General features: G+C 45.1%; 1 protein-coding gene across 8 annotated transcripts in view; it reads right to left on the reverse strand.

The window, feature by feature from the left end:
* Nucleotides 1–22,344, reverse strand: part of strbp (spermatid perinuclear RNA binding protein) — a 184,504-nt gene that overhangs the window by 109,761 nt on the left and 52,399 nt on the right. For all 8 annotated transcript variants that reach the window (XM_045692186.1, XM_045692188.1, XM_045692191.1 and 5 more), the window contains exon 2: nucleotides 10,184–10,261. The gene's annotated coding sequence lies outside the window, so the exon portion shown is untranslated. The remainder of the gene's footprint in view (nucleotides 1–10,183; nucleotides 10,262–22,344) is intronic.

Genomic DNA, 22,344 nt, shown 5'->3' on the forward strand with positions numbered 1-22,344 from the left:
AGTCTGAGATAAGGCTAGTGATTGTGTTTTCAATGCCATGTTAACGTCCACACACACAGGTCACGTTAGATATTATGGGATATTGTGGAGCTGTAAGAGGGAGCTGAGTTCTGATGTTTCAATCCATGAATATCTGAATATCAACATAAACCCAGACAGCAAGGCCTCTCAAATGGCACCCTATTCACTATTAAGTGCACTAGGGCCCATAGGGATCTGGTTAAAAATAGTGCACATTGCAGGGAATAGGGTGCTGCTACCTGGAGAGTGAGAGACTGACGGAAAGAGAGACTGACGGAAAGAGAGACTGACGGAAAGAGAGGCAGAAACATCCCACTGCCAAAGTCATTGCTTCATCAAGGACTCTGCGGCGAGAGAGAAAGAGAGAGAGAAGCAGACAGACGGTTCAAAGGAATGAGCGGAAAGTCAACCCAGAGTTGAACGCTAAAACGGCAGCAAGCTGCCAGAAAACCAACTGATCATGACAACAAAACACTGGGAAGTTATGTGCTGGTAAAGGAGGGTGGTGCATGGTTTAGTCATTCACAAAACACCATGAGCAATCAATTAGACGCACACACACACACACACACACACACACACACACACACACACACACACACGATGTCCAACAGCGCACTCCAAGTTGTACTTAAGCACAAGGAGCACAGATGTTGATTGTTGGTGATTAAAACAACGTCATCAATAAACAGAACAGACACCAAAGGGAACCAGCAAACTGACATCACTACTGGACCACATCACTACTGTGTAATATTTATCAAAGATCAGAGAATTCCATATCTGTAACTAACTACTAGAGTTCAGTCTGTAACTAACTAATAGAGTTCAGACTGTAACTAACTAATAGAGTTCAGTCTGTAACTAACTAATAGAGTTCAGTCTGTAACTAACTAATAGAGTTCAGTCTGTAACTAACTAATAGAGTTCAGTCTGTAACTAACTAATAGAGTTCAGTCTGTAACTAACTAATAGAGTTCAGTCTGTAACTAACTAATAGAGTTCAGTCTGTAACTAACTAATAGAGTTCAGTCTGTAACTAACTAATAGAGTTCAGTCTGTAACTAACTAATAGAGTTCAGTCTGTAACTAACTAATAGAGTTCAGTCTGTAACCAACTAATAGAGTTCAGTCTGTAACCAACTAATAGAGTTCAGTCTGTAACTAACTAATAGAGTTCAGTCTGTAACTAACTAATAGAGTTCAGTCTGTAACTAACTAATAGAGTTCAGTCTGTAACTAACTAATAGAGTTCAGTCTGTAACTAACTAATAGAGTTCAGTCTGTAACTAACTAATAGAGTTCAGTCTGTAACTAACTAATAGAGTTCAGTCTGTAACCAACTAATAGAGTTCAGTCTGTAACCAACTAATAGAGTTCAGTCTGTGGCTGACCCAGTGGCCAGATGAAAGCGAGCCTGGTCAACAGAACTGACCAAGGAGCAAGAGTCCAGCCAGCCAACTCTGTGGTAGGGAGCCAAACCTCAGGTCAGACAGTCAGACAACCAAGCAGGCCAGCACTCCCCGGTCACCATGTCTACACACACCACACTGTTGTTTAGGTTGTCCCGATGGTTGAAAGCATTGCTCTGTGTCCTGGGTTATAAATCACAGCCGTGTTGGGATGAGAGCCCTGGCTGCCACACAAACACTGCTGCCACATCTGCAACACATCAGGAGCAGCTAGACAGAGACAGACAAAGACAGCTAGACAGAGACAGACAAAGACAGCTAGACAGAGACAGACAAAGACAGCTAGACAGAGACAGACAAAGACAGCTAGACAGAGACAGACAAAGACAGCTAGACAGAGAGAGACAAAGACAGCTAGACAGAGAGAGACAAAGACAGCTAGACAGAGAGAGACAAAGACAGCTAGACAGAGAGAGACAAAGACAGCTAGACAGAGAGAGACAAAGACAGCTAGACAGAGAGAGACAAAGACAGCTAGACAGAGAGAGACAAAGACAGCTAGACAGAGAGAGACAAAGACAGCTAGACAGAGAGAGACAAAGACAGCTAGACAGAGAGAGACAAAGACAGCTAGACAGAGAGAGACAAAGACAGCTAGACAGAGAGAGACAAACACAGCTAGACAGAGAGAGACAAAGACAGAGAAACAAAGAAAGCTAGACAGAAAAACAGCTAGAGAGACAGAGAGACCTATACAGAGACAAAGAGAGCTATACAGACAAAGAGAGCTATACAGAGACAGAGAGAGCTAGACAAAGACAGAGAGAGCTATGCAGAGACAGAGAGAGCTATGCAGAGACAGAGAGAGCTATGCAGAGACAGAGAGAGCTATGCAGAGACAGAGAGAGCTATACAGAGACAGAGAGAGCTATGCAGAGACAGAGAGAGCTATGCAGAGACAGAGAGAGCTATGCAGAGACAGAGAGAGCTATGTAGAGACAGAGAGAGCTATGCAGAGACAGAGAGAGCTATGCAGAGAGAGAGAGCTATGCAGAGACAGAGAGAGCTATGCAGAGACAGAGAGAGCTATACAGAGACAGAGAGAGCTATACAGAGAGAGAGAGAGCTAGACAGAGACAGAGAGAGCTATGCAGAGACAGAGAGAGCTATGCAGAGACAGAGAGAGCTATGCAGAGAGAGCTATACAAAGACAGAGAGAGCTATGCAGAGACAGAGAGAGCTATGCAGAGACAGAGAGAGCTATACAGAGACAGAGAGAGCTATACAGAGAGAGAGAGAGCTAGACAGAGACAGAGAGAGCTATACAGAGAGAGAGAGAGCTAGACAGAGACAGATAGAGCTAGACAGAGACAGAGAGAGCTAGACAGAGAGAGCTATACAAAGACAGAGAGAGCTATGCAGAGACATAGAGAGCTATGCAGAGACAGAGAGAGCTATGCAGAGACAGAGAGAGCTATGCAGAGACAGAGAGAGCTATGCAGAGACAGAGAGAGCTATGCAGAGACAGAGAGAGCTATGCAGAGACAGAGAGCTATGCAGAGACAGAGAGAGCTATGCAGAGAGAGCTATACAAAGACAGTGAGAGCTATGCAGAGACAGAGAGAGCTATACAGAGAGAGCTATACAAAGACAGAGAGAGCTATGCAGAGAGAGAGAGCTATGCAGAGACAGAGAGCTATACAGAGACAGAGAGCTATACAGAGACAGAGAGAGCTATACAGAGACAAAGCGAGCTAGACAGAGTCTGGTCTGTCTTCCCTCTGCTTCAGCTCTGTCCTGGCTGAGGGAGACCTAGGTTCAAATACCAGGCTCTATTTATTTTCTTTTAAATACATTAGCTGTGCTTGATTGCGCTTGCTTGGCTCTGGCACAACGGAAACAATGGAATAGTCCCAAAAGCGCAAACCCTGCCCATGTGGCACTCCGTCTCGAGGCAGGCTCAAGCAAACAAACGTTCAAAGTATTTGAAAGAGAAGAAATACTATTGAACCCAGCAGGACCATTCTCTGTGCTTCAGCTCTTCCTTTTGCCAGAAGAAGGCCTTAAATCATGATCAGCACCTGTTCAGTTGCCTGACAACTCAAACTGAATTCTTCCGCTGCTCTATCCTTCACTATGCACAGTGCCTTCAGAAAGTATTCAGACCTCTTGACTTTAACCACATTTTGTTACGTTACAGCATTATCCTAAAAGGGATTAAATAATAAAAAAATATTCAGCAACCTACATACAATATCCCATACTGACAAAGCGAAAACAGTGTTTTTAAACTTTTGCAAATGTATAAAATATTATAAACAGAAATACCTTATTTACATAACTTTTCAGACCCTTTGCTACAAAACTCGAAATTGAGCTCAGGTGCATCCAATTTCTATTGATCATCCTTGAGATATTTCTAAAACGGGATTGGAGTCCACCTGTGGTAAATTCAATTGATTGGACATGATTTGGAAAGGCACACAAACACCTGTCTATATAAGGTCCAACAGTTGACAGTGCATGTCAGAGCAAAAACCAAGCCATGAGGTCGAAGGAATTGTCCGTAGAGCTCTGATACAGGATTGTGTCCAAGGCACAGATCTGGGGAAGGGTACCAAAACATTTCTGCAGCATTGAAGGTCCCCAAGAACACAGTGGCCTCCATCATTCTTAAATGGAAGAATTTTAGAACCACCAAGGCTCTTCCTAGAGCTGGCCGCCCGGCCAAACTGAGCAATCAGGGGAGAAGGGCTTTGGTCAGGGAGGTGACCAAGAACCCAATGGTCACTCTGACAGAGCTCTAGAGTTCCTCTGTGGAGATGGGATAACCTTCCAGAAGGACAACCATCTCTGCAGCACTCCACCAATCAGGCCTTTATGGTAGAGTGGCCAGACGGAAGGCACTCCTCAGTAAAAGGCACATGACAGCCACTTGGAGTTTGCCAAAAGGCACCTAAAGACTCTCAGACCATGAGAAACAAGATTCTCTGGTCTGATGAAACCAAGATTGAACTCTTTGGCCTGAATGCCAAGCGTCACATCTGGAGAAAACCTGGCACCATCCCTACGGTGAAGCATGGTGGTGTCAGCATCATGATATGGGGATGTTTTTCAGCAGCAGGGACCGAGAGACAAGTCAGGATTGAGGCAAAGTTGAACGGAGCAAAGTACAGAGAGATCCTTGATGAAAACCTGCTCCAGAGCACTCAGGACCTCTGGGTTGAAGGTTCAACTTCCAACAAGACAACGACCCTAAGCACACAGCCAAGACAACGCAGGATTGGCTTCAGGACAAGTCTCTGAATATACTTGAGTGGCCCAGCCAGAGCCCGGACTTGAACCCGATCTAACATCTCTGGAGAGACCTGAAAATAACTGTGCAGCAACGCTCCAATCCAACCTGACAGAGCTTGAGAAGATCTGCAGAGAAGAATGGGAGAAGCTCCCCAAATACAGGTGTGCCAAGCTTGTAGCGTCATACCCAAGAAGACTCAAGGCTGTAATTGCTGCCAGAGGTGCTTCACCAAAGTACTGAGTAACGGGTCTGAATACTTGTGTAAATGTAATCTACATTTTTATTTTTAATACACTTGCAAAGAATTATGGAGTATTGTGTGTAGATTGATTTAATACATTTTAGAATAAGGCCCATCAATTTCTGGGACCAATCAGAACAGTTAGAATGTGTTTGCGACTTTGTGTTCCAAGCATCTGCCTCTAACCCTAGGAAGCTCTTTGCCACCTTCTCCTCCCTCCTGAATCCTCCTCCCCCTCTCTGCGGATGACTTCGTCAACTATTTTCAAAAGAAGGTTGACGACATCCGATCCTCGTTAAGTCAAACGACACCGCTGGTCCTGCTCACATTGCCGTACCCTATGCTTTGACCTCTTTCTCCCCTTTCTCTCCAGATGAAATCTTGCGACTTGTGACGGCCGGCCGCCCAACAACCTGCCCACGTGACCCTATCCCCTCCTCTCTTCTCCAGACCATTTCCGGAGACCTTCTCCCTTACCTCACCTCGCTCATCAACTAACTCATCCTTGACCGCTGGCTACGTCCCTTCCGTCTTCAAGAGAGCAAGAGTTGCACCCCTTCTCAAAAAACCTACACTCGATCCCTCCGATGTCAACAACTACAGACCAGTATCCCTTCTTTCTTTTCTCTCAAACTCTTGAGCGTGCCGTCCTTGGCCAGCTCTCTTGCTATCTCTCTCAGAATGACCTTCTTGATCCAAATCAGTCAGGTTTCAAGAGTGGTCATTCAACTGAGACTGCTCTTCTCTGTGTCACGGAGGCTCTCCGCACTGCTAAAGCTAACTCTCTCTCCTCTGCTCTCATCCTTCTAGACCTATCTGCTGCCTTTGATACTGTGAACCATCAGATCCTCCTCTCCACCCTCTTCGAGTTGGGCATCTCCGGCGCGGCTCACTCTTGGATTGCGTCCTACCTGACAGGTCGCTCCTACCAGGTGGTGTGGCGAGAATCTGTCTCCGCACCACGTGCTCTCACCACTGGTGTCCCCCAGGGCTCAGTTCTAGGCCCTCTCCTATTCTCGCTATACACCAAGTCACTTGGCTCTGTCATATCCTCACATGGTCTCTCCTATCATTCCTACGCAGACGACACACAATTAATCTTCTCCTTTCCCCCTTCTGATAACCAGGTGGCGAATCACATCTCTGCATGTCTGGCAGACATATCAGTGTGGATGACGGATCACCACCTCAAGCTGAACCTTGGCAAGACGGAGCTGCTCTTCCTCCCGGGGAAGGACTGCCCGTTCCATGATCTCGCCATCACGGTTGACAACTCCATTGTGTCCTCCTCCCAGAGTGCTAAGAGCCTTGGCGTGACCCTGGACAACACCCTGTCGTTCTCCGCTAACATCAAGGCGGTGACCCGATCCTGTAGGTTCATGCTCTACAACATTCGCAGTGTACGACCCTGCCTTACACAGGAAGCGGCGCAGGTCCTAATCCAGGCACTTGTCATCTCCCATCTGAATTACTGCAACTCGCTGTTGGCTGGGCTCCCTGCCTGTGCCATTAAACCCCTACAACTCATCCAGAACGCCGCAGCCCGTTTGGTGTTCATCCTTCCCAAGTTCTCTCACGTCACCCCACTCCTCCGCACACTCCACTGGCTTCCAGTTGAAGCTCGCATCTGCTACAAGACCATGGTGCTTGCCTACGGAGCTGTGAGGGGAACGGCCCCTCCGTACCTTCAGGCTCTGATCAGGCCCTACACCCAAACAAGGGCACTGCGTTCATCCACCTCTGGCCTGCTGGCCCCCCTACCTCTGCGGAATCACAGTTCCCACTCAGCCCAGTCAAAACTGTTCGCTGCTCTGGCACCCCAATGGTGGAACAAGCTCCCTCACGACGCCAGGACAGCGGAGTCAATCACCACCTTCCGGAGACACCTGAAACCCCACCTCTTTAAGGAAAACCTAGGATAGGATAAAGTCATCCTTCTAACCTCCCCCTACCCCCCCCAAAAGATATAGATGTACTATTGTAAAGTGGTTGATCCACTGGATATCATAAGGTGAATGCACCAATTTGTAAGTCGCTCTGGATAAGAGCGTCTGCTAAATGACGTAAATGTAATGTAAATGTGTTCTAGAAATCATAGGGGAGGTTCTCAGATCCAGACTCATTGAGGAGAAGAAACTATCGTCTGTTGGCGTGGCGTAGCGTTTGTCCGAAGCAAGGAGTTTGCGTAGCCAGGCAACCTGTTCAGCCTTTCCTGTCTTTATAATCAGAGACAGACAGCCTTTGGAAAGGGTGAGGGGTAAATATCCAGGTTCAGCCTGGGAACAAGTTGCAGGTCGACACACCAAAGTTAGATCCCATATGACACTTTATTTCCTATAGTGCACTACTTTTGACCAGGGCCCTATGGGGTCTATTGACCAGGGCCCTATGGGGTCTATTGACCAGCGCCCTATGGGGTCTATTGACCAGCGCCCTATGGGGTCTATTGACCAGGGCCTAAAGGAGTCTATTGACCACATAGGCCCTATGGGGTCTATTGACCAGGGCCTAAAGGGGTCTATTGACCAGCGCCTAAAGGGGTCTATTGACCAGGGCCCTATGTGGTCTATTAACCAGGGCCCTATGGGGTCTATTGACCAGGGCCCTATGGGGTCTATTGACCAGGGCCCTTTGGGGTCTATTGGTTACTGTACAAGACATAAACATTTACACATTTTAGCAGACATTCTGATACAGAGTGACTTAGGGTTAAACACCTTGCTCAAGGGCACAGACAGATTTTTGGGGAATTCGATCCAGCGACCTTCGGTTACTGGCCCAATGCCTTAACTGCTAGGTTATCTGCAGCAGACGCACTCAAAGGCTGGTGCTCTGACTGACTGACTGACACACTGCTTGGTAAACACTAACGATGGAGAAGCATAAACATGTCACAGACCGGTGCATCATTTAATATAGAAACTGCAGCCTTATTGGGAGACTACAGAAGGGTATGTTAAAACATAATGCATTCTGGGCTACTTCTCATGAAAGTGACTAAAGGGTCCCGTGTGGATCAGTTGGTAGAGAATAGCTCTTGCAATGCCAGGGTTATGTGTTCAAATCCCACGGGGGACCAGTACGAATGTAAATGTACGCTCTGGATAAGAGGAGCGCCTAAATAACCAAAATATAAACGGCTGCGTGTCGTTAGGGCTAAATTGGCAGTCTGATTTTCTTGTAGAGTAAAATAGGCTATCTAATCTAATATGGTAAATTAAGGACCACACATATACACACACACGTCTTATCCACTCAGTGTGTGTGTGTGTGTGTGTGTGTGTGTGTGTGTGTGTGTGTGTGTGTGTGTGTGTGTGTGTGTGTGTGTGTGTGTGTGTGTACTTGAATGTGGGTGACTGGTGAGGACAGAAAGGTCAGTGGCCTTGCTGCTGAGTCAGAGGTAGAACATGAAAAGCTCACACACCCACACACACCCACACACCCAGGCAGGGGTGCTGCTTGTTTTCCGCAGGACTCACAGTGAGCCACTCGGTGTTCTCAGCCCCCAGCATTATGCACCACACTGAGGGGACTCCCTCCTGGTTGCCCCCCCAGTTTCCCTCACCCCTCCTGACGGTCTCCCGGTCTCTCATCTTGCTAGCTATAACACCGCCTGGAATAATGGTTTCATATACACTTTAGTTTCACTGGGTTATTGAACTGTACTGAACAAAAATATAATGCAACATGTAAAGTGTTGGTTCTATGTTTCATGAGCTAAAATAAAAGATCCCAGAAATGTTCCATACGCACAAAAAACGTATTTCTCAAACTTTGTGCATAAATTTGTTTACATCCCTGTTAGTGAGCATTTCTCCTTTGCCAAGATAATCCATCCACCTGACAGGTGTGGCATATCAATAATCAGATTAAACAGCATGATCATTACACAGGTGAACCTTGTGCACATTGTGATGGGGACAATAAAATGCCACTCTTAAATGTGCATTTTTGTCACACACACACAACACAATGCCACAGATGTCTCAAGTTTTGAGGGAGCTGGCAATTGGCATGCAGACTGCAGGAATGTCCACCAGAGTTGTTGCCAGAGAATTTAATGTTCATTTCTCTACCAAAAGCCACCTCCAACATAATTTTAGAGAATATGGCAGTACATCCAACCGGCCTCACAATCACAGACCACGTGTAACCACGCCAACCCAGGACCTCCACATCCGGCTTCTTCACCTGCGGGATCGTCTGAGACCTGCCACCCGGACAACTGATGAAATTGTGGGTTTGCACAACTGAATAATTTCAGCACCAGCTATCAGAAACCGTCTCAGGGAAGCTCATCTGCGTGCTCGTCGTCCTCACCAGGGTCTTGACCAGACTGCAGTTCGGTGTCCAAAACGACTTCAGTGGGAAAATGATTCTCTTTGATTGCCACTGGAGCTCTTCATGGACGCGTCCTGTTGTGTGTGCGAGCGGTTTGCTGATGTCAATGTTGTGAACAGAGTGCCCCATGGTGGCGGTGGGGTTATGGTATGGGCAGGCATAAGATATTGACAATGAACACAATTTAATTTTATCGATGGCAATTTGAATGCACAGAGATACCGTGACGAGATCCTGAGGCCCATTGTAGTGCCATTCATCCACCACCATCACCTCATGTTTCAGCATGATAATGCACAGCCCCAGGCCACAATCAACAGCCTGATCCACTCTATGTTAAGGAGATGTGTCGTGCTGCATGAGGGAAATGGTGGTCACACCAGATACTGACTGGTTTCCTGATCCACGTCCCTACCTATTTTTAAAGGTATCTGTGACCAACAGATGCATATCTGTATTCCCAGTCATGTGAAATCCATAGATTAGGGCCCAATTCATCTATTTCAATTGACTGATTTCCTTATATTAAACGTAACTTAGCAAAATCTTTGAAATTATTGAATGTTGCGTTTATATTTTTGTTCAGTGTACAATATAAAAAATGACAAGAAGACAATTCCCATTAAATGTCAAGGACATTCACTCCATCTCCATGCTCCAGGTAATATAACAGCAATCCTGTCCAAGACCAGCGGACTGTACACTAGGTCCCATCTGACACAGAGCTGCTGTCCAATGGGGTTATCCAGTACACTGTGTTACTAGCCTGGTTACAGTAGTCAGGGCAGCACAGTGACCCTGTCACGTGATCATTACTAGCCTGGTTACAGTAGTCAGGGCAGCACAGTGACCCTGTCACGTGATCATTACCTTGTGCTGCACTGTCCTCGTGTCCCTCTGCAGCCCAGGGTCACAATGACAGTCTCAGGATGTGTGGGGAATCTCTACCTGGAAACACAGAGGTCAAAGATCACTCATCAACACCTTCCATTGTGTTGTATACTACACATTATAATAGCCTATTCCATCCAATAATCAAAATGACTCATTTATGTCATTTAGTTGACAGAGCGAGAACTCCCACGATCCAAGGTCTGAGCTGAGAAAAACGTCACAGTTGTGACACACCAGTTGGCCACTCTGCCTCTGCTGTGTGGAGAGTCAACAGCAGCACAGGAGGAGAGCAGAGAGAAGCAGAATAGGAGGAGAGCAGAGAGAAGCAGAACAGGAGGAGAGCAGAGAGAAGCAGAACAGGAGGAGAGCAGAGAGAAGCAGAACAGGAGGAGAGCAGAGAGAAGCAGAACAGGAGGAGAGCAGAGAGAAGCAGAACAGGAGGAGAGCAGAGAGAAGCAGAACAGGAGGAGAGCAGAGAGAAGCAGAACAGGAGGAGAGCAGAGAGAAGCAGAACAGGAGGAGAGCAGAGAGAAGCAGTACAGGAGGAGAGCAGAGAGAAGCAGTACAGGAGGAGAGCAGAGAGAAGCAGAACAGGAGGAGAGCAGAGAGAAGCAGAACAGGAGGAGAGCAGAGAGAAGCAGTACAGGAGGAGAGCAGAGAGAAGCAGTACAGGAGGAGAGCAGAGAGAAGCAGAACAGGAGGAGAGCAGAGAGAAGCAGAACAGGAGGAGAGCAGAGAGAAGCAGAACAGGAGGAGAGCAGAGAGAAGCAGAACAGGAGGAGAGCAGAGAGAAGCAGAACAGGAGGAGAGCAGAGAGAAGCAGAACAGGAGGAGAGCAGAGAGAAGCAGAACAGGCAGCGGAGTCCCGTAATCGCTCTGGTCTGTGAGCTCCACGACTGACTGATTACAGCTGCCAACACACACACACACACACACACACACACACACACACACACACACACACACACACACACACACACACACACACACACACACACACACACACACACACACACACACACACACACACACACACACACACACACACACACCCACACAGCTAGCGGCTCCATTCACAGGAGGTACAGTGTGATGGAGAGAACCATTTACCCCATCACGTCCAGCAGGTAATCAGACAGAGACAAACACATACGTCCAATAGTTTTCAATGGGTAATAACTGTCACCGGCCAGTGTGAGTTGGTTACAGAACATAACGTTTGGGAGTCCAACCTAAACCCTTAACTTCTCATGTTAGTCCCCTGCAGTCCAGCATCAGGGGGTTCAGTCACACCTGACCTGACAACCATGATAACCAGCAATGTGCCAAGCAGGGTTTAGTTCTTCCTTTATTATTACTGCCCTCTCCTCTACACCACCTCCCCTATCAGCCAGCCAGCCAGCCTTCCTTCCTTCGAGTCTGGAAATAGTTTGATGATGAACAAGGCAAAAACAGTCAGTGGCATCTTTACAATGTAGGATGAATGAATTTGCATATCATTTACTGCTGCGTTGATGACCCACCATCATCTTCTATCCATGGAACAGAGAATGTATGGTACAGTGTGATGAACAGATAGAGAGACAGAGCAAGAGCTGAGTCCAGGAAGGAGCTGCAAGGTGTACTCCCTCTCCGGCCTCTAGGTCACCAGACTGCTGATTATCCCACACACCTGTCACCATCATCACCTGTCACCCTCACCTGGACTCCATCACCTCCTTGATTATCTTCTCTATATCTGTCCCTCCCCTTGGCTCTTTCCTCAGGTGTTATTGACTCTGTTTCATGTCGGTGCGTTGTTTGTGTTTCTTGTTTAATGTACCGTTTATTTATTAAACACTTACTCTCAGACTACATGGTTACACGAGCCCTCTCAGTCAGCTGGTGTTGGACCTCACCATCCAAGCTGACACCAGCACTGCTTCAAAAGAAACAATTCCAATAAACTAAATCATGAACCAATCAAAGGACTCATATTTACAACATTGGAAAAACGAAACAAAATCTCAAAGCCGACTAACCAGAGAATATGAATTGGCTGATTATCTCTACTCTGTCAGAGATATGAAGCAGAGATCCTTACCAAGTACAGGCTGACAGAGACAGATCCTTACCAAGTACAGGCTGACAGAGAGAGACAGAGACAGATCCTTACCAAGTACAGGCTGACAGAGAGAGACAGAGACAGATCCTTACCAAGTACAGGCTGACAGAGAGAGACAGAGACAGATCCTTACCAAGTACAGGCTGACAGAGAGAGACAGAGAGAGACAGAGACAGATCCTTACCAAGTACAGGCTGACAGAGAGAGACAGAGACAGATCCATATCAAGTACAGGCTGACAGAGAGAGACAGAGACAGATCCTTACCAAGTACAGGCTGACAGAGAGAGACAGAGACAGATCCATATCAAGTACAGGCTGACAGAGAGAGACAGAGACAGATCCTTACCAAGTACAGGCTGACAGAGAGAGACAGAGACAGATCCTTACCAAGTACAGGCTGACAGAGAGAGACAGAGACAGATCCTTACCAAGTACAGGCTGACAGAGAGAGACAGAGACAGATCCTTACCAAGTACAGGCTGACAGAGAGAGAGACAGATCTTTACCAAGTACAGGCTGACAGAGAGAGAGAGAGAGAGACAGAGACAGATCCTTACCAAGTACAGGCTGACAGAGAGAGACAGAGACAGATCCTTACCAAGTACAGGCTGACAGAGAGAGAGAGAGAGAGACAGAGACAGATCCTTACCAAGTACAGGCTGACAGAGAGAGACAGAGACAGATCCTTACCAAGTACAGGCTGACAGAGAGAGAGACAGATCTTTACCAAGTACAGGCTGACAGAGAGAGACAGAGAGAGACAGAGACAGATCCTTACCAAGTACAGGCTGACAGAGAGAGACAGAGAGAGACAGAGACAGATCCTTACCAAGTACAGGCTGACAGAGAGAGACAGAGAGAGACAGAGACAGATTCTTACCAAGTACAGGCTGACAGAGAGAGACAGAGAGAGACAGAGAGAGACAGAGAGAGATCCTTACCAAGTAAAGGCCTGCAGAGAGAGACAGAGACAGATTCTTACCAAGTACAGGCTGAGTGACCACCGATTGGCAATAGAAACCGGCAGACATAAAAAGACATGGCTGCCCAAAGAGGAGCGTGTACGTGGTCACTGCACGACAGGGGAGGTAGAGACAGAGATGCACTTTCTCCTGTACTGTGAGAAATATTCCTCACAAAGAGATTCATTATTCACAGAAACGACTATATGTATTCCAAATTTTAATTTATTAAACACAGAGGAAAAACTAAAAATACTCATGGGCTCCTCTTGCAGCCAAATATGTATTTGCCAAATAGTAGTGGTACGGGTAGTAGGGTGATGGTAATGAGAGCACTTTAATTATGGTGGTGGTGGTGGTAGTAGTAATGATGATGGTGGTAGTAGTACTGATGTAATGATGGTGCTGGTAGTAGTAATGATGATAGTAGTTGTAGTACTGATTTAATGATGGTGGTGGTAGTAATGATGATGGTAGTAGTAGTACTGATGTAATGATGGTGGTAGTAGTAATGATGATGGTAGTAGTAGTACTGATGTAATGATGGTGGTAGTAGTAATGATGATGGTAGTAGTAGTACTGTAGTAATGATGATGGTAGTAGTAGTACTGATGTAATGAAGGTGGTAGTAGTAATGATGATGGTAGTAGTAGTACTGATGTAATGATGGTGGTGGTAGTAATGATGATGGTAGTAGTAGTACTGATGTAATGAAGGTGGTAGTAGTAATGATGATGGTAGTTGTAGTACTGATGTAATGAAGGTAGTAGTAGTAATGATGATGGTAGTAGTAGTACTGATGTAATGAAGGTGGTAGTAGTAATAATGATGGTAGTAGTAGTACTGATGTAATGATGGTGGTAGTAGTAATGATGATGGTAGTAGTAGTACTGATGTAATGAAGGTGGTAGTAGTAATAATGATGGTAGTAGTAGTACTGATGTAATGATGGTGGTGGTAGTAATGATGATGGTAGTAGTAGTACTGATGTAATGATGGTGGTAGTAGTAATGATGATGGTAGTTGTAGTACTGATGTAATGATGGTGGTAGTAGTAATGATGATGGTAGTAGTAGTACTGTTGTAATGATGGTGGTGATAGTGGTAATGAGAGCACTTTAATTATGGTGGTGGAGGTGGTGATTGTAATGATGATGGTAGTAGTAGTACTGATGTAATGATGGTGGTGGTAGTCATAGTAGTAATGATGATGGTGGTTGTAGTACTGATGTAATGATGGTGGTGGTAGTCATAGTAGTAATGATGATGGTGGTTGTAGTACTGATGTAATGATGGTGGTAGTAGTAATGATGATGGTAGTTGTAATACTGATGTAATGGTGGTGGTAGTAGTAATGATGGTCGCGGTGGTAGTAATGATGATGGTAGTAGTAGTAGTACTGATGTAATGATGGTGGTGGTAGTAGTAATGATGGTGGTGGTGGTAGTAATGATGGTGGCGGTGGTAGTAATGATGGTGGTGGTGGTGGTAGTAGTAATGATGGTGGTGGTGGTAGTAGTAATGATGGTGGTGGTGGTAGTAGTAATGATGGTGGTGGTGGTGGTAGTAATGATGGTGGTGGTGGTGGTAGTAATGATGGTGGTGGTGGTGGTAGTAATGATGGTGGTGGTGGTGGTAGTAATGATGGTGGTGGTGGTGGTAGTAATGATGGTGGTGGTGGTGGTAGTAATGATGGTGGTGGTGGTGGTAGTAATGATGGTGGTGGTGGTAGTAATGATGATGGTAGTTGTAGTACTGATGTAATGGTGGTGGTCGTAGTAGTAGTGATGGTGGTCATAGTAGTAATGATGGTGGTAGTAGTAGTAATGATGGTGGTGGTAGTAGTAATGATGATGGTGGTAGTAATGATAATGGTGGTGGTGGTGGTAGTAGTAATGATGATGATGGTAGTTGTAGTACTGATGTAATGATGGTGGTGGTAGTAATAGAAATGATGATGGTAGTTGTAGTACTGATGTAATGATGATGGTGGTAGTAGTAATGATGATGGTAGTTGTAGTACTGATGTAACGATGGTGGTGGTAGTAGTAATGATGATGGTAGTTGTAGTAATGATGGTGGTGGTGGTAGTAATGATGTAATGATGGTGGTGGTAGTAGTAATGATGGTGGTAGTTGTAGTACTGATGTAATGATAGTGGTGGTAGTCATGATGGTGGTAGTTGTAGTACTGATGTAATGATGGTGGTGGTAGTAATGATGGTGGTAGTTGTAGTACTGATGTAATGATGGTGGTGGTAGTAGTAATGATGATGGTAGTTGTAGTACTGATGTAATGATGGTGGTGGTAGCAGTGATGATGATGGTAGTTGTAGTAATGATGATGGTAGTTGTAGTACTGATGTAATGATGGTGGTGGTAGTAATGATGGTGGTGGTGGTAGTAGTAGTGATGTAATGATGGTGGTGGTAGTAATGATGGTGGTGGTGGTAGTAGTGATGGTGGTGGTGGTAGTAGTAGTGATGTAATGATGGTGGTGGTAGTAATGATGGTGGTGGTGGTAGTAGTGATGGTGGTGGTGGTAGTAGTAGTGATGTAATGATGGTGGTGGTAGTAATGATGGTGGTGGTGGTAGTAGTGATGGTGGTGGTAGTAGTAGTGATGTAATGATGGTGGTGGTAGTAATGATGGTGGTGGTGGTAGTAGTGATAGTGGAAGTAGTAGTGATGTAATGATGGTGGTGGTAGTAATGATGGTGGTGGTGGTAGTAGTAGTGATGTAATGATGGTGGTGGTAGTAGTGATGGTGGTGGTAGTAGTAGTGATGATGATGGTGGTAGTAGTAGTGATGATGATGGTAGTTGTAGTACTGATGTAACGATGGTGGTGGTGGTAATGATGATGGTAGTAGTAGTAATGATGGCGGTGGTAGTAGTGATGATGGTGGTGGTAGTAGTAATGATGATGGTAGTAGTAGTACTGATGTAATGATGGTGGTGGTAGTAGTAATGATGGTGGTAGTTGTAGTACTGATGTAATGATGGTGGTAGTTGTAGTAATGATGATGGTAGTAGTAGTACTGATGTAATGATGGTGGTGGTAGTAGTAATGATGATGGTAGTTGTAGTACTGATGTAATGATGGTGGTAGTTGTAGTAATGATGATGGTAGTTGTAGTACTGATGTAATGATGGTGGTAGTTGTAGTATTGATGCTGGTGGTTGTAGTACTGATGTAATGATGGTAGTTGTAGTACTGATGTAATGATGGTGGTAGTAGTAGTAGTGATGATGGTGGTAGTAGTAATGATGGTGGTGGTAGTAATGATGATGGTAGTTGTAGTGCTGATGTAATGATGGTGGTGGTAGTAGTAATGATGATGGTAGTTGTAGTACTGATGTAATGATGGTGGTAGTAGTAATGATGGTGGTAGTTGTAGTACTGATGTAATGATGGTGGTGGTGGTAGTAATGATGATGGTGGTTGTAGTAATGATGGTGGTGGTAGTAGTAGTAATGATGATGGTGGTTGTAGTAATGATGGTGGTGGTGGTAGTAATGATGGTGGTGGTAGTAGTAATGATGGTGGTGGTGGTGGTAGTAGTAATGATGATGGTGGTTGTTGTACTGATGTAATGATGGTGGTGGTAGTCGTAGTAGTAATGATGATGATGGTTGTTGTACTGATGTAATGATGGTGGTGGTAGTAATGATGGTGGTGGTGGTAGTACTGATGTAATGGTGGTGGTAGTAGTAGTAATGATGATGGTAGTAGTACTAATGATGGTGGTAGTTGTTGTACTGATGTAATGGTGGTGGTAGTAGTAGTAATGATGGTGGTAGTTGTTGTACTGATGTAATGGTGGTGGTAGTAGTAGTAATGATGGTGGTAGTTGTTGTACTGATGTAATGATGGTGGTGGTAGCAGTAATGATGATGGTAGTTGTTGTACTGATGTAATGATGGTGGTGGTAGCAGTAATGATGGTGGTAGTTGTTGTACTGATGTAATGGTGAAGATTACTGTTATTTAGTTATAAGTTAGTTATAGTTTCATTTTACATGTTTATATTTATTATATTTCTCCTATTGACTGTTACCATTTTATTGTTATTATTTAAATGTTGTATGATTATTATTTACATTATTATTTGATATTCTGTGACGGTAGTTGTAGTTCATATCAACATAACTAGATCCTATTAACACCACACTGCTGATTCCCCCATTAAGATTACTCAGATGATTGGAATGTGTTCCATTCATCAACGGCACAGAGACAGAGAGACAAAGAGAGAGAGAGAAACATACAGACAAGGAGAGAGAGAGAGACAGAGACAGAGACAGAGACAGAGACAGAGACAGACAGACAGACAGACAGACAGACAGACAGACAGACAGACAGACAGACAGACAGACAGACAGACAGACAGACAGACAGACAGACAGACAGACAGACAGACAGACAGACAGAGAGCAGAATTAGGCCAAAACCCGCTAATTATCAAAATCCAGAAAATGAGTTGAAAACTGAGCTGCACTTCCTAACCTCCTGCCAAATGTATGACCTTATTAGAGACACATATTTCCCTCAGATTACACATATCCACAAAGAATTAGAAAACAAACCTGATTTTAATAAACTCCCATATCTACTGGGTGAAATACCACAGTGTGCCATCACAGCATCAGGATCTGTGACCTGTTGCCACAAGAAACGGTCAACCAGTGAAGAACAAACACCATTGTAAATATTGTTTATAGAAAAATATGGTTTATTTCACTTTTGTTTATTATCTATTTCACTTGCTTTGGCAATATAAACATGTTTCCCAAGCCAATAAAGCCCTTTGAATTGAATTGAATTGAGAGCGAGAGAGAGAGAGAGAGAGAGAGAGAGAGAGAGAGAGAGAGAGAGAGAGAGAGAGAGAGAGAAATAGAGAGAGAAATAGAGAGAGAAATAGAGAGAGAAATAGAGAGAGAAATAGAGAGAGAAATAGAGAAAAAGAGAGAGAAATAGAGAGAGAGAAATAGAGAAAGAGAAAGAGAGAGAGAGAGAAAAAGAGAGAGAGAGAAAAAGAGAGAGAGAGAAAGAGAGAAAGAAATAGAGAGAGAGAGAAAGAAAAAAAGAGAGAGAGAGAGAGAGAGAGAAATAGAGAGAGAGAAAGAGAAATAGAGAGAAAGAGAGAGAGAGAGAGAGAGAGAGAGAGAGAGAGAGAAAAAGAGAGAGAAAAAGAGAGAGAAAAAGAGAGAGAAAGAAATAGAGAGAGAAAAAGAGAGAAAGAAATAGAGAGAGAGAAAAAGAGAGAGAGAAAGAAATAGAGAAAGAGAGAGAGAGAGAAATAGAGAAAGAGAGAGAGAGAAATAGAGAAATAGAGAGAAAGAGCGGGAGACAGAAATAGAGAAAGAGAGAAAGAGAGAAATAGAGAATAAGAGAGAGAGAGAAATAGAGAAAGAGCGGGAGACAGAAATAGAGAAAGAGAGAGGAAGAATAAATGCCTGGCTGGGATGTGGGCATTTCAAAACAGAGCTTTATGAAGCACACAGAGGAGTCTGGTAGAAACACTGTTAACACTGACAACCACAAGCAGCTTTGCATGGTTTCAATACAACAGCAACACAATCAGGATCACTACAAACTGCTTCCACAGCTTTTTACAAGGGATCTGAGCAATGGGAGGTTTATGAATTAGTAAAAGATTGACCAGTCTTCTGACTGGCTTCTGCCGCACAAATGCAACGTCAGGTTTCTGTGTGTGCAGACTAAAGTATTAACTAGCCTTATATGACTTGTCAACATGGCTCAAACAGGAATAGCCCTGGCTGCCTACAGAATGCATATCAACATAACTAGATCCTATTAACACCACACTGCTGATTCCCCCATTAAGATTACTCAGATGATTGGAATGTGTTCCATTCATCAACGGCACAGAGGGAGATAGAATCTAACTTGGTGTGAGGTCATAGAAATAGAATTTCCAGAAGGGTCATTCTCACTCAAGTCAATGTTTCGTGACAGGTGGGCCAGGCCGGCGGCCATGTTGAGTGTACTTTTAGGCTATTTCTATAGTGTAGTCTAGCAAAGCTACTTACTAGATGATGAAAAGGGACTTTAAAGGTCTGTGCTGTATCAGCTGAAAGGCTCGTAGAGCTGCTGCTACGTGGGCATTGATTGGTCAGGCTCTAGCAGGACACTCATTACAAACTGTAGATACGTTAATTGTGACTAGATCAATGTCCTGAAGAAACATTGATTACACTGCAAAGCAAGGAGACCGAATAGATTAGGCTACAGTCAACTTTCCTAAAGTACTCATTCTAGCCTTGTATTGCACTTTGACCTTTTTTAAGGACACATGTGGGTAAAGAAATATAAAGAAATAGCCTAGATCTGATACATTGGAAAAGACTGTGACCAAAATGTTGAGAAACTAGGTATCTAATTTAGACTAAAACAGTGTGTATACCATGCTTCTAGAATCACCACTGTACTGTAGAGGAGGCTACATTCATTGTGTGATGTGTTCAATACGGAAATAAGTGCCACATTGTGTTGACACATTACGTTTCATTGTGTTGACAGTGTTTCATTGCGTTGACACATTGCGTTTCATTGCGTTGACACATTGCGTTTCATTATGTTGACACATTGCGTTTCATTGCGTTGACACATTGTGTTTCATTGTGTTGACACATTGCGTTTCATTGTGTTGACACATTGTGTTTCATTGCGTTGACACATTGCGTTTCATTGTGTTGACACATTGCATTACTGAGGTGGGTGGAGGCAGCAGGGATCGATCTGAGCTTATGTGGCCACACAGGATGAACCTGTTCACTCTTCACCCATGGTTGTATCCTAAATATCACCCTATATCCCTATATAGTGCACTACTTTAGAACAGGCTCTGGACAATTCTGAGAAATATCACCGTGTTGAAAATCCCAAATTGTTTGTATAAACAACTGAATTCAGAAAGACACACCCCACCAGACATGTTACCAGGGGTCTCTTCACAGTCCCCACCAGACATGTTACCAGGGGTCTCTTCACAGTCCCCACCAGACATGTTCCCAGGGGTCTCTTCACAGTCCCCACCAGACATGTCACCAGGGGTCTCTTCACAGTCCCCACCAGACATGTCACCAGGGGTCTCTTCACAGTCCCCACCAGACATGTCACCAGGGGTCTCTTCACAGTCCCCACCAGACATGTTACCAGGGGTCTCTTCACAGTCCCCACCAGACATGTCACCAGGGGTCTCTTCACAGTCCCCACCAGACATGTCACCAGGGGTCTCTTCACAGTCCCCACCAGACATGTCACCAGGGGTCTCTTCACAGTCCCCACCAGACATGTCACCAGGGGTCTCTTCACAGTCCCCACCAGACATGTCCCCAGGGGTCTCTTCACAGTCCCCACCAGACATGTCACCAGGGGTCTCTTCACAGTCCCCACCAGACATGTCCCCAGGGGTCTCTTCACAGTCCCCACCAGACATGTCACCAGGGGTCTCTTCACAGTCCCCACCAGACATGTCCCCAGGGGTCTCTTCACAGTCCCCACCAGACATGTCACCAGGGGTCTCTTCACAGTCCCCACCAGACATGTCACCAGGGGTCTCTTCACAGTCCCCACCAGACATGTCACCAGGGGTCTCTTCACAGTCCCCACCAGACATGTCACCAGGGGTCTCTTCACAGTCCCCACCAGACATGTTCCCAGGGGTCTCTTCACAGTCCCCACCAGACATGTCACCAGGGGTCTCTTCACAGTCCCCACCAGACATGTCACCAGGGGTCTCTTCACAGTCCCCACCAGACATGTCACCAGGGGTCTCTTCACAGTCCCCACCAGACATGTCCCCAGGGGTCTCTTCACAGTCCCCACCAGACATGTTACCAGGGGTCTCTTCACAGTCCCCACCAGACATGTCACCAGGGGTCTCTTCACAGTCCCCACCAGACATGTTACTAGGGGTCTCTTCACAGTCCCCACCAGACATGTTACTAGGGGTCTCTTCACAGTCCCCAAATCCAAAACAAATGTAAGGCAACGTACAGTGTTATATAGAGCCATGGTTACACAGAACTCCCTTCCAGCTGAATTTACTCCAGGAAAACAATCCAATTTGTAAATTAAAAAAAAATATTAAACAGTACCTCATGACACAACGCCTCTCCCCTATCTCACCAAATAACTTGTTTAGATGTTGACATGTATGATATACGTGGATATGATTGATTATATTTATATCGGCGTGTATATCACTGACAGTGAATACTGTAGATAGGCCTTAGTGTTGTGGTTACAGGACTTTTTATTTGATTTTAAATGTTTGTAGCTCTGTCCTTGAGCTGTTGTTATCTGTCCTTGAGCTGTTGTTATCTATCAGTGTTTTGTATTATGTCGTGTTTTATGTGGACCCCAGGAAGAGGAGCTGCTGCATGACCGACAGCTATTGGGGATCCTAATAACAAACTAACTTAACAAAAATAGTGTACTTTATAGGAAATGGTGTGTCATTTGGGAGACCCCCATACCACCACCGTCACTAAGCTATAGAGCCTTCCTGTAGGCCTATTTTCTTGTAAAACAGGAAATGGGCCATTTTTCCATACTAAAAAGTGAGTTAGCAGGGAATGAACATAGCTTTAGGTTAGGCCTATGCCAGGATGAGGCCTCAATCTATGCAGAGACTGCAAAGTTGTCCCTAGATTAAGTAAGGCAAAAGTAAACCACATTTTGAATTGATACACCGAATAAACCCAAATCGTTGCTTGACAGACACAGACAATATGATTGAGGCATTCAAGTCCACTGAAGCATCACGTTACCCAACCCTAGTTTTTCACACCACCGTCAGGCACATCATCACTTGGGGAGAAGAACCAAAAAATGAATGAGAGAGACAAATACAGTTCAACTATACAACACTGTCCACAGACGGAGACACCGGTTAACCGCCGGCAAATAGGGATTCAATTTAGAAGATGTAGGTTTATAATAAATAGGCCTCCCGCTGTATACTGCGGGCCTACCGCTGTGTACTGCGGGCCTCCCGCTGTGCACTGCGGGCCTACCGCTGTGTACCGCGGGCCTCCCGCT

The sequence above is a fragment of the Salmo salar genome, chromosome ssa13 (assembly GCF_905237065.1).
Source record: "Salmo salar chromosome ssa13, Ssal_v3.1, whole genome shotgun sequence".
NCBI lineage: Eukaryota > Metazoa > Chordata > Actinopteri > Salmoniformes > Salmonidae > Salmo > Salmo salar.